Source organism: Anomaloglossus baeobatrachus, chromosome 5, assembly GCF_048569485.1.
Source record: "Anomaloglossus baeobatrachus isolate aAnoBae1 chromosome 5, aAnoBae1.hap1, whole genome shotgun sequence".
Lineage (NCBI taxonomy): Eukaryota > Metazoa > Chordata > Amphibia > Anura > Aromobatidae > Anomaloglossus > Anomaloglossus baeobatrachus.
Genome location: NC_134357.1, coordinates 446,378,272 through 446,392,063, shown reverse-complemented (window position 1 = coordinate 446,392,063; position 13,792 = coordinate 446,378,272). Strand labels below are relative to the sequence as shown.

Genomic DNA, 13,792 nt, shown 5'->3' with positions numbered 1-13,792 from the left:
ACAGGGAGAAGTGTGTGTGTGTGTGTGTGAGATCTGATGTGTGTGTGAGATCTGATGTGTGTGTGAGATCTGATGTGTGTGTGAGATCTGATGTGTGTGTGAGATCTGATGTCAGCCAGACGCAGGGGAGCACAGCTGCAGGGAGATCACAGGGAGAAGTGTGTGTGTGTGTGTGTGTGTGTGAGATCTGATGTCAGCCAGACGCAGGGGAGGCATGCAACGTACCTGATGGGAGATCAGAGAAGGATCTGGGAGCCATACAGACGCCCTGGGCTGGTAAGTATGATGATCCTGGGATGGGGGGTCTGCTTTTTGTGGGGGGTAAACTTACCCCCAACCATGTCTCCTCAAGAATAAGACACCCCCTGAAAATAAGACATAGTGCTTTTTTCAGGGCAAAAAAAAATATAAGACAGTGTCTTATTTTCGGGGAAACAGGGTATGCTAATTACCTTGGTTGGCCACATGGGCAGGCTCATTTTTTGCTCCTTTATCCCCCTCCTGTCGCTGATTGCTGTCCTCCTTTCTTGATTGACGCCTCCGTCATCATCCTTGTCGCATTTTCAAATCTCACGCCTGTGCAGTCATGTCCGCTCGCGCAGTTCCCTCTGCCATATCGTGGGCAGAGCAGAAAACATAGCTGCCCTCGCTTGCGCCGGTTAGCTAAATGCACAGTCGCGAGATTATGGGCGGGTACGAGCATGGCGCTGGTGAGGTCTTGCACATAGCTGACTATAATCTCGCGCCTGCGCATTTAGCTCACCGGCGTGAGCGGGGGCAGCTATATTTTCTGCTCTGCCCACGATATGGCAGAACGAACTGCGCCTGCGCGAGTGGACATAACTGCACAGGCGCGAGATTTGAAAATGCGATGAAGATCGCCGTCAACCAAGAAAGGACGGTGATCAGCGGCAGGAGGGGGAACAGGAGCAGAAAATGAGCCAGCCCATCTGGCCAACCACGGTATTTAGCATACCTAACGGCCAAGTTTTATAAACTTATTTTTGGGGTCTGAAAGGGGAGTCAGGGCCAAGGTGCACCTTCATAGAAAGCAGCCCTGGAGATGCAGAAGGTGACACTTTTAGTTTAAGTAAAAGTGACCGGTTCCCTTTAAGCCAGTCACGGGATATCTAAGTCAAGGAACCATTTCCACATTCAAGGACACAATATCTGCCAGTTCTGAGTCCTAGGACGACATTTGGCCCACTTCTATGTCCAAGGAGGACATCTCTCCATTAATAATCCCCAGGAGGAGTGGCAGCCATTTCTAAATTCTCACCTACATCCTTTTCTGTGTCTGGATCTCATATGAAGGCAGATCCCCTCCAGCTCTATCCCAGGATGGCACCTCTCCAGGCTATGCCAGACTCTCCCCAGATCCCTGCACGTCTGCCGCGCTCTCCTACCTCTATATAACACAATCCCTCTCCTGACCTCCTATCTCAGGACATCTGCACTCACACCATCGGCCGTGCAGCGTCTCACCCTCAGGCAGCACGATCTCTCCCGTCCGCTGTGGCGTGATTTTGTTTACAGAACGTTACCAAGGAGACGTCTCTGCTGCGTCCTCTGCTCGGTGACGTTATCTGAGACATCCAATGGAGGTATGCGGCGGCCGTTCAGAACCTTTCCCGCTCTTTTTAGTCACCTGATCCACTGCGGCCAATAGACAATAGTGAATGGTGAGCGCATCCTTTCCCGGCTGTTTGTTCACGTGGTTTAATGCAGCCAATAGTTTTGCGCAAATAACTAGAGCGCCTATATGTGTGAGGTGACAAAAGTGAGAGTGCAGAGTCAGACAGCACAGGTACGTGCTTGGTAACTGACAACTGGAGAAATGGGCAAACTAGTGAGACTCTGCCCCTATATCCTGTGGAGGAAGCTACTGCCTGTTATATAAGATGGTCTCCCATCTGAGGCACACATAATTCTGCTGGATTCTGACAGGAATATGGACCCTGATGAAAGAGTCTCAGTGGGCCCCATCCATACGTAGACATGCACAGATACATACATACAGGCATATGAACACATTTAAAGAAAAATTCACATAAACACAGACATAAATCTAGACAGTCATATATGTACACTGACATACATGGATACACAAATGCACACACAGATACAGAGATATTCCAAATATTGGGAAGCTGGCAACAGCCGCATTCACCTCCCCCACTTGTCAGCATCCAGCTCCTCCTGGGCGCTTGTGTGTGATTGGTGGCCGTTACTAGCAGACATGGCCGCATAAAGAGCACACTGACACTGCTGTATATACATCACAAGAGAGGCTGGGGACATACATATTACTGAGGAAAGGGATATACAGCAATGGGGGGGGGGCATACTGCTCTAGAGGGGGGCAGTGGCTTTGAGGTAGGGGGTGACATGCACCTCTGGGGTGGAGGGACATACAGCTCGGGGGGGGGGGGGGCATACAACTCTTGGGGAACAGTAGTATGCAGCCCCATATTCCTCCATATATTGTTATGAAGCCCCCATAGTCCTCCATATACAGTTAGGTCCAGAAATATTTGGCAGTGACACAAGTTTTGTTATTTTAGCTGTTTACAAAAACATGTTCAGAAATACAATTATATATATAATATGGGCTGAAAGTGCACACTCCCAGCTGCAATATGAGAGTTTTCACATCCAAATCGGAGAAAGGGTTTAGGAATCATAGCTCTGTAATGCATAGCCTCCTCTTTTTAAAGGGACCAAAAGTAATTGGACAAGGGACTCTAAGGGCTGCAATTAACTCTGAAGGCGTCTCCCTTGTTAACCTGTAATCAATGAAGTAGTTAAAAGGTCTGGGGTTGATTACAGGTGTGTGGTTTTGCATTTGGAAGCTGTTGCTGTGACCAGACAACATGCGGTCTAAGGAACTCTCAATTGAGGTGAAGCAGAACATCCTGAGGCTGAAAAAAAAAGAAAAAATCCATCAGAGAGATAGCAGACATGCTTGGAGTAGCAAAATCAACAGTCGGGTACATTCTAAGAAAAAAGGAATTGACTGGTGAGCTTGGGAACTTAAAAAGGCCTGGGCGTCCACGGATGACAACAGTGGTGGATGATCGCCGCATACTTTCTTTGGTGAAGAAGAACCCGTTCACAACATCAACTGACGTCCAGAACACTCTCAGTGAAGTAGGTGTATCTGTCTCTAAGTCAACAGTAAAGAGAAGACTCCATGAAAGTAAATACAAAGGGTTCACATCTAGATGCAAACCATTCATCAATTCCAAAAATAGACAGGCCAGAGTTAAATTTGCTGAAAAACACCTCATGAAGCCAGCTCAGTTCTGGAAAAGTATTCTATGGACAGATGAGACCAAGATCAACCTGTACCAGAATGATGGGAAGAAAAAAGTTTAGAGAAGAAAGGGAACGGCACATGATCCAAGGCACACCACATCCTCTGTAAAACATGGTGGAGGCAATGTGATGGCATGGGCATGCATGGCTTTCAATGGCACTGGGTCACTTGTGTTTATTGATGACATAACAGCAGACAAGAGTAGCCAGATGAATTCTGAAGTGTACCGGGATATACTTTCAGCCCAGATTCAGCCAAATGCCGCAAAGTTGATCGGACGGTGCTTCATAGTACAGATGGACAATGACCCCAAGCATACAGCCAAAGCTACCCAGGAGTTCATGAGTGCAAAAAAGTGGAACATTCTGCAATGGCCAAGTCAATCACCAGATCTTAACCCAATTGAGCATGCATTTCACTTGCACAAATCTAGACTTAAGACGGAAAGACCCACAAACAAGCAAGACCTGAAGGCTGCGGCTGTAAAGGCCTGGAAAAGCATTAAGAAGGAGGAAACCTAGCGTTTGGTGATGTCCATGGGTTCCAGACTTAAGGCAGTGATTGCCTCCAAAGGATTCGCAACAAAATATTGAAAATACAAATATTTTGTTTGGGTTTGGTTTATTTGTCCAATTACTTTTGACCTCCTAAAATGTGGAGTGTTTGTAAAGAAATGTGTACAATTCCTACAATTTCTATCAGATATTTTTGTTCAAACCTTCAAATTAAACGTTACAATCTGCACTTGAATTCTGTTGTAGAGGTTTCATTTCAAATCCAATGTGGTGGCATGCAGAGCCCAACTCGCGAAAATTGTGTCACTGTCCAAATATTTCTGGACCTAACTGTACAGCCAAAGCTACCCAGGAGTTCATGAGTGCAAAAAAGTGGAACATTCTGCAATGGCCAAGTCCATCACCAGATCTTAACCCAATTGAGCATGCATTTCACTTGCTCAAATCCAGACTTAAGACGGAAAGACCCACAAACAAGCAAGACCTGAAGGCTGCGGCTGTAAAGGCCTGGCAAAGCATTAAGAAGGAGGAAACCCAGCGTTTGGTGATGTCCATGGGTTCCAGACTTAAGGCAGTGATTGCCTCCAAAGGATTCGCAACAAAATATTGAAAATAAAAATATTTTGTTTGGGTTTGGTTTATTTGTCCAATTACTTTTGACCTCCTAAAATGTGGAGTGTTTGTAAAGAAATGTGTACAATTCCTACAATTTCTATCAGATATTTTTGTTCAAACCTTCAAATTAAACGTTACAATCTGCACTTGAATTCTGTTGTAGAGGTTTCATTTCAAATCCAATGTGGTGGCATGCAGAGCCCAACTCGCGAAAATTGTGTCACTGTCCAAATATTTCTGGACCTAACTGTAGTATTATGTAGCCCCCATGTAGCACTATGCAGCCCCCAAATGGCACTATGCAGCCTCCATATGGCGCTATGCAACCCCCATATAGCACAATGCAGACCCATATAGCATTAGGCATCCTTATGTAGTATACAGCCCGCATATAGCACAGTGAGGACCCAGATAGCATTAGGCACCCTTATGTAGTATACAGCCCGCATATAGCACAGTGTAGACCCAGATAGCATTAGGCACCTTCATGTAGTATACAGCCCGTATATAGCACAGTGCAGATCCAGATAGCATTAGGCACGTTCATGTAGTATACAGCCCCCATATCATTTAACACTAGAACTACTGGACTCGTGACACCTATATAGAAATACATAGTGTAAAGTAGTCAAAATGACTACCTCAGTAGTTCTAGTGTTAATGCATCCCCATGGTCTTCTGGCCACAGTGAGTGAATACATACTTCTCCTCGTTCCCCTGCTGCTCCGGTCTTCTTGGCACATCCACTGCTATCGCTCTGACCTCACTGCAGGCGCGCAGTATTGACGCCATCGAGGTCCGCTGCTGAGCTGTCAGAGTGCCGACAGACACAGTGGGAGAATGATGTGAGGGAGCGGGTTTGTTTTTTGAGGGACGAGTTGTACTTTTAAATGAAACCATAAGTTTTACCATATAGTGTACTGGAAAACGGCAAAAAAATTCCAAGTGTGGAAAAATTGCAAATAAAAAGTGCAATTGCACTATTGTTTTTGGGATATTTTATTTACTGTGTTCTCTATATGGTAAAATTGATGTGTTGGTGTGATGCCTTAGGTCGTTTCGAGTTTGTAGACACCACACATATATTGGTTTACTTTTATCTAAGGGGTTAAAAAAACAGAAGTCTGTCCAGAAAAAGTGCCGTACGATTTGCGCCATTTTCCACAACCCGTAGCGTTCTCATTTTTCGGGATCTATGGCTCAGTGATAGCTTATTCTTTGCATCTCAGGCTGATGTTTTTAACGGTACCACTTTTGCGCAGATGCTACTTTTTTATCGCCTGTTATTGCATTTTGCACAAAATATGCGGCAACCAAAAAACGTAATTTTGGCGTCTGGAATTTTTTTTTGCTGCTACGCCATTTACCGATCAGATTAATTGATTTTATATTTTGATTGGGCATTTCTGAATGCGGCGATATCAAATGTGTGTTTATTTTTTATTTTTTTTAACCCTTTAAAGGGAACCTGTCACCAGATTTGGTGACTATAAGCTCCAGCCACCACCAGTGGGCTCTTGTATACAGCATGCTAACATGCTGTATATAAGAGCCCAGGCCTCTGTGTAGAGCATAAAAATCACTTTATAATACTCACCTAAAGGGCGGTGCGGTGCGGCCATACGTCATCCACACAGGCCGGCATGGAGGTCCTCGATGCTGGCTAGTGTGGATGACGTAGGACGCGTCATACACGCAGGCTTCAGAAGGAGGACAAAAATGGCCGAAAGAGGAGGCGCCATTACCGGAGAACGGAGACACCCATTCGACCAGTCTGCACCGTACCAAACATTTAGGTGAATATTATAAAGTGATTCTTATGTTCTACACAGCGGCCTGGGCTCTTATATGCAACATGTTAGAATGCTGTATATCAGAGCTCACTGGTGGTTACCGCAGCTTTTAGTCACCAAATCTAGTGACAGGTTCCCTTTAAGGCAAAGGTCTCAAACACGCAGGCCGCATGCAGTCCCTGAGGTTGTTTGTTGCGGCCCGCAGACACCGTGACGATCGCTGCCCTATGCCAGGGGTCGGCGCCGGAAGGGCTTTACTACAATTGAATCATTTGCGGTGCTGCGCAGAGGAGCTGTGTGCACTATATCAATGGCTGCTCCCCGCCAATCATATGCAAGCAAGTGACGTTGCAGTATGACGTCACCTCCTTGCATCTGATTGGCGGCCAGCAGCCATCTCCTCTGTGCAGCACTGCAAATGATTCAATTGTAGTAAAGTCCTGACGAACCCGACACCGGCATAGGGCCGCGATCGTCATGGGCTGCAACAAGCAGGTAAGGTATGTGCTTACGATCAGGACCCGCTGTGTTCTGGACGCAGCAAGTCTCCGTCATGTTTTCCCACATGCTACGGCCTCTGAAAGTCGCACCGCAGGTTAGTTTTCACTGCGAGCCGTACACGCATAGTGGACGGGATTTCTAGTAATCCCATCGACTCTGCTTGTACTGTACACCGCAGCGTTTTGGACACAGCTGAAACATGCTACATCCAAAACTCTGAACACTGATTGTGGGCACACAGCCTAATAACAGGAACAATACTAAAATACTACAAGGATGGGCAAAGGATGGGCACATTACTACAGTGTACAAGGCTGGGCACAATACTACAGGGCACAAGGATGGGCACAATACTACAAGTATGGGCACAATACTACAAGGATGGGCACAATTCTACAGGGCACAATACTACAAGGATGAGCACAATACTACAGGGCCCAATACTACAAGGATGGGCCCCAATACTACAAGGATGGGCCCCAATACTACAAAGATGGGCCCCAATACTACAAGGATGGGCCCCAATACTACAAGGATGGGCCCCAATACTACAAGGATGGGCCCCAATACTACAAGGATTGGCCCCAATACTACAAGGATGGGCCCCATTACTACAAGGATGGGCCCCAATACTACAAGGATGGGCCCCAATACCACAAGGATGAGCACAATACTACAGGGCACAATGCTACAAGGATGGACACAATACTACTGGGCCCAATACTACAAGGATGAGCACAATACTACAGGGCACAATACTATAAGGATGGGCACAATACTACAAGGATGAGCACAATAAATACTACAGGGCTCAATACTACTGGGCCCTATACTACAAGGATGAGCACAATACTATAAGGATGGGCAAAATACTACAGGGCACAATACTACAAGGATACTACAAAGATGTTGGCTAAGATTACTATATAATGCTGCAAATTGTAAAGCAATATTACAAAAAGGTGATAAAATGTAAAAAATAAAATTCAAAATAAAGCATGAAAATTTTTTTTGCCATTAAAAATGCTTTTTTATATATAAACTTAACTAAACAAAAAAAGTACAGGTTTGCTATATTAAACAAGCAAAACATGTTCAAAAAATTGATCCAAAGGTGTATAGAAAAAAAACATGGATTAATTAAAAATGTCACGTTGTCCTGCAAAGAATGCGGCCCATACACCCAGCTGAGTTTGAGACCCCTGCTTTAAGGGGTGATTTGAACTTTTAGTTTATTTTGTTTTTTTAATTTTTTATTTTACTTGTCCCCCAAGGGAAATATACGGCTCAGCAGTCTGATCGCTCATTCATTTCTGTTGATCAGAACTGAACAGCTGAGATTATCAGAAATGTTCGTCTGTTGTAAAAGGCAGCTCACTGCCTGCTGTTACAGGAAGTGAGTCATGATAGCTACAGGAGTCATTACATGACCCTGTGCTACCATGGCAACCATCGGCTCCACATTATCACCTCATGTGCTTCCGATGGTGGCGGTGATTTAAATTGTGCTGTCACATTTTGACAGCGTGATTTAAAGGGTTAACATGTATGGGTGGATCGCGGATCCACCTGCGCTTGCAAACCATACTTGTCTCTTACCTTAGCCAGGCAGTGTCGGTCGGGCCTCCGTCTCTCCTCCTACTGCTTCCCTCACGTTCTGAGGGGCCGCTGCTCCAGCCTTCCAGAGCCCTTCTGGGGCGATGCAGGCTGTGTAGCTCCCGGGCCGGCGGCTCAAGGAGGACGCCATCCGGGGAGCTACACCTGCCGTATGCACGCTGCCAATGCGACCTGGAAGGGCTGCTGCAGGCGGGACTTCCGGTTCTCAAGCCTTTCCTGTGTGGGCACTTCTGGTTGCGGAGACAGCGTGTCGGACATTCCAACGAATCGGCAGCTTGTCATGGGATGGATACGGGAGGTGGGGAACGTTCCCTGCCACTGGGAGGCAGGCCTTTCCACATAAAGACTGCCCTGCAGGACTGAAAAAGATGAAAAAGATGAATAATTTGGTGGGGGTGGGTTGTCCGAGATGCGGGAGAGACGGTGCCGATTTCTGGCACATGATATGGGACTGCCGGGTCATTCTCTCCTATTGGAGCGAGGTTGTAACGACTCTTTCCACCATACTTCAAAAAGCGGTTGCTATGAGCCCAATCCTGTGTTTATTCGGGGTGGTAGATGTACACTCCTGGTCCCAAGATGAGAATCTATTAATAAAAAAGGTCCTGTTTTTGGCCCGGAAGGGCATTATACTAAATTGGATGAGCACTCATCCCCCAACTAGAGCCTCTTGGATTGCATTGGTAAATGCTATAATTCCGTTAGAACAATTTGTATATAAGACGAGAGGTTCTTTACATAAATTTGACAAAATATGGGGTAGATGGTTGGGATCGCCCTTGACCGGAGGATCACCTGGTTCCCTGACCGATAACCTACAGTCATTATTGTCGTAGTAATAATAGATATTGCTCCAGTGATGGGAAAGGAGAAACATGTAATCCATGAAACCCCGTATCAGTGATATGACGAGGTCCCTGAAACCTGGGTTGTACATTCCTTGTCAATATGGGCCTTTTGCCCCAGGATGGATATGACTCGCGAGCTGACACCTTTGAAATGTTTACTGTATTAAGGCCATGCTGAAAGTAATAGATGTTGACTTGATTGTTGTTGCTTTATTATTCTGACTATTAACCAATTTACATGTATCTTTACTGTACAAATTGCTGAATTATCCTTTACTGTAATGATTTACTTAACCTTCAATAAAACGAGTTTAAAAAAAAAAAAAAAAAAAGACTGCCCTGCAGGCATCAGAACCACGGTAAGAATTCTTCTGTGCTGTGCTGTAATGTCTTCCCCTGCATCTGCAGAGCCCACTGTTCCCCCTGTCACAGTAAAGGCCGCTTTACACGCAACAACATCACTAACGAGATGTCGTTGGGGTCACGGAATTCGTGACGCACATCCGTTCTCGTTAGCGACTTCGTTGCGTGTGACATGTACGAGGGACCGCTAACGATCAAAAATACTCACCTTATCGTTGATCATTGACACGCTGTCCATTTCCCAAATATCGTTGCTGTTGCAGGACGCAGGTTGTTTGTCGTTCCTGAGGCAGCACGCATCACTATGTGTGACACCGCAGGAACAAGGAACCTCACCTTACCTGCGGCCGCCCACAATGAGGAATGAAGGAGGTGGGCGGGATGTTCGTCCTGCTTATCTCCGCCCCTCCGCTTCTATTGGGTGGCTGCTTGGTGACGTCGCTGTGATGCCGAACAAACCGCCCCCTTAGATTTGCCCGTGACACACAACCGACGGGGGCGGGTACGCTCGCTAGCGATCTCGCTAGCGAGATCGCAGTGTGTAAAGTGGCCTTAAGTCTAGGAAAGGGGGGGTCCCTTATGCCTGTTATACAGGCTGATTTTGATGGCTCCTTATGGTATGTGTTTTCCAGGAGGACAAGCCGGCTAGGAAATCTGAAAAATCTGAGAAATATGAAACATCAGAAAAGTCTGAAAAATCTGACAAATCTGAAAAGACTGATAAGATTAAAAAGTGCCCAGTCTGTGATAGAAAGCTCCCTGCGATCTGAGATAAGAAACTCTGCCAGCAGTGTACAGACCAGATTGTTAGGGCTGAACAACCATCCCTGGTAGACGAGCTGCGGTCCATAATGAAGCAGGAGATTCAGGCCACACTAGCCTCCCTCCCTGCTGCTGGTCCTTCTCCCACTAAAAAGAGGAAACTCCAGGCAGCCCCGTCTGATCATGAGGATGCCCCTGATTCCACCTCGGATGGTCCCGATGAAGGTTCCTATCTGGGAGGACTGACCGGTCTTTCCTTTTTTCCCCTCAGAGGATTTGAGAGATCTTATTTGAGCAGTTAGGAGCACTATGGGGTTAGAAGACGAGCAGGTCCTTCCTTCTGTTCAGAATGAAATGTTCACTGGCCTGAAATCCACTAAACAGATAGGGTTTCCTGTCCGTGCCAATATTCTGGATCTTATTTCTCAGGAATGGGAATTTCCTGAGAAATGATTCAGGAGCGACCCCAGACGCAGATTTCCCCTAGAGTGTTCTGATTTGCATTGGGTGGTTGCCAAGGTGGATGTGCAGGTGGCCAGGGTTGCTAAGAAAATGGCGCTCCCCTTTGAGGATACTTCCCAGCTTAGGGATCATATGGATCAGAAAGTCGAGAGCCTTATGAAAAGATCCTGGGAGACGTCGTCTTCTACTATTCAGGCCAACATTGCATCCACTTGTGTCTCCCAGTCCCTCCTTAGGTGGCTCGACCAGTTGGATGCTCATATTTCCCAGGGTACCCCTAGGGATGAGTTACTGGAATCCCTTCCCTTGCTTAGTAAGGCTACCAGTTTTTTGACGGATACTTCGGTAGAGTCAGTCCGCCTGGCTGCCAGGACCTCAGTCTTATCTAACTCTGCCAGACGAGCTTTGTGACTTAAAGCTTGGAGTGGGGACTCCACTTTTAAGATGAGACTTTGCTCTCTTCCGTTTAAGGGGGACTTAGTATTTGGGCCTGCTCTGGATGACATTCTGGACAAGGCAACTGATCGTAAGGCCCTTCCAGATCAGAAACCCCCCAGGAAACGGTCCTTTCGTTCCTCGGTGCCTCAGACCTCCCAGCCCAAGGGGAAAGGGAAATCGGGTCGGTGGAGCTACCCTAAGGGAAGAGGGAGAAATATTCTCATCCCTTCCCATCAACAACATCCTCAGCATGACAAACAGTGACTCGGCTCGAGTGGGGGGACGACTGTCAGCCTTCCTTCCCCAATGGTGGACCATCACCACTTGCCAGTGGGTCCTGAAGATCGTATCAGAGGGTCTATTAATAAAATTCTTCACCCCCCCTCAACCAGGCCTCCGAGTCACAGCCCTGTCATCACAGGGTTCTCAGGATCTCCTGTACTCGAAGATACAGGAGTTAATTAATTCCGGGGTCGTTTCCCCAGTTCCAAGTCAGGAAGAAGGGGTGGGCCACTACTCCCGTCTCTTCCTAGTCAAAAAACCGTCTGGAGATGTCCGGATTGTCATCAATCTGAAACGTCTCAACCAACGGGTCCGATACCGGCGTTTCAAGATGGAGTCCGTGAAATCTGCTATTCCATTGATAGGTCTACACCACCAGATGCCTTCACTAGACCTGAAAGACGCCTACTTCCATGTGCCCATCCATCCTCGTCACAGGCAGTACCTCAAATTTGTGATTCTGCACGAGGGGAAAGTGCTTCATTTTCAGTTCAACGTACTTTCCTTCGGGATCTCCTCAGCTCCAAGAATCTTTTTAAAGATCATGGCAGAGGTAGTCGCCTTCATGCGATTGCAAGGTGTCTGTCTAGTTCCATATTTGGACGACTTGCTTCTCATTGCTCCCGCTCAGACCCTCAGGAGCCATGTGGAGAGGTCGTTGCACAGCTACAACCCTTCTCCACTCGACAGTTTCTCGGGGTACTGTTAGACTCCGACAGACAGGCATCATTTCTCCCCGAAGACCACAGGTTGACCCTTCTAACCAAAATCTCGACTCTTCATTGACAAGCACGTCCGACCCTTCGAGCGGCTATGTCGGCTCTGGGTTCCATGATGTCCTGCATTCCCTCAGTCATGTGGGCTCAGGCCCATTCTCGTCTCCAGGATCATATCCTGGCGCATTGGGACAGACTCCCTTCCTCACTAAACAAACGATTTCGCCTCTAGGAACTGTCTCCTCGTCCCTTCTCTGCTGGCTGCATCCCAACAACCTGATGGACACCCCTGGTTATGCTGACGACCGATGCCAGCCAGAGGGGGTGGGGGCTATTGTTGGCAACACACCGCTTCAAGGGGTCTGGAGTCCTTATGTCAGCTCCCAATCCTCCAACTACCGGGAACTCAGGGCGGTCAGAGAAGCCCTCCTGGCTGCTCAGGATCCCGTCCGGGACACTCACGTCCTAGTCTACTCCGACAATGTCACCACGATAGCACATCTCTGCCATCAGGGCAGTACAATATCAGGCGCCCTGAAGTCCGTGTCCTCCCGGATTTTCCTCTGGGCAGAACAATCCCTGCTGTCCCTTTCTGCAGTCCATCTAAAGGGGTCTCTGAACCTTCAAGCAGACTTCCTGAGTTGTCAGGATGTTCACCCAGGAGAGTTGAGTCTAGACCAAGCGGTGTTCTGCTCTCTGGTGGCCAGGTGGGGTACTCCAGAGATAGACCTCTTTGCTTCAGGGAAATCGCAAGGTCGCAACATTTTTCTCCCTGAACCCTCGGGACAACGTGTTGGGGGTGGACGCCTTCTGCCACAGTTGGTCCTTTCGTCTCGCCTACGCCTTCCCCTATTCCTCTTCTGGCACGGACCCTGCGGAAGATCAGAGAAGAAGGAGCCACAACTATCCTGGTAGCTCCTCTGTGGCCATGGATGAGTTGGTACAATCTGATTCTGACTCTCAGAATCGACGGACCAGACCTCCTGGGTCCAGACCCCAGTTTACTGTCTCGGGGTCCGATATTCCATCCAGATCCCCAGAAACTCAAGTTGGCTGCCTGGCTTCTGAGGCCAGGCACTGAGGGCCCAGGGACTTTCTGACGGGGTCATAGCCACTCTACAGAAGAACCGTAAACCAGTGACTATAATCGCATTTACAATAAAATCTGGATGAAATTTTCCTCCTGGTGTGGTTCTCGTCCTCCTGACCCGCTTCTACCTAACATTGCTCAAATACTCGACTTCCTTCAGAATGGATTGGAGTTGGGCCTTAACTCAGCACCTTAAAGGTGCAGGTCTCAGCACTCAGTGCAGTCTTTGATACGAATCTGGCGGATCATCGCTGGATCCGCCGATTCATGGTTTCTGCTAGTAGGATCTGCCCACGGCAGAGGGTCCTGACACCATCCTGGGATCTCCATGGGGTCCTTACCGGACTTTCTCAGTCGCCTTTTGAACCTCTGTCCTCCTGTGGCATCTGTTCTCTCTCTCACAAGACCGCCTTTCTCGTGGCAATTACCTCTGCTCGGCGAGTCGGGGAACTTAAAGCATTGTCCATCCGG

The 13,792-nt window shown here is 47.6% G+C and overlaps 1 protein-coding gene across 7 annotated transcripts in view; it reads right to left on the bottom strand.

Moving 5' to 3' along the window:
* Positions 1-13,792, bottom strand: part of LKAAEAR1 (LKAAEAR motif containing 1) — a 159,148-nt gene that overhangs the window by 48,450 nt on the left and 96,906 nt on the right. The window contains exon 1 of one of the 7 annotated variants that reach the window (XM_075350464.1): positions 1,545-1,629. The exons of 1 other annotated variant lie outside the window; for it this stretch is intronic. The gene's annotated coding sequence lies outside the window, so the exon portion shown is untranslated. Of the gene's footprint in view, positions 1-1,279; positions 1,374-1,406; positions 1,630-13,792 lie in introns of those variants that run through there. 5 more of the 7 variants (XM_075350458.1, XM_075350459.1, XM_075350460.1 and 2 more) reach the window with 5 other exon arrangements.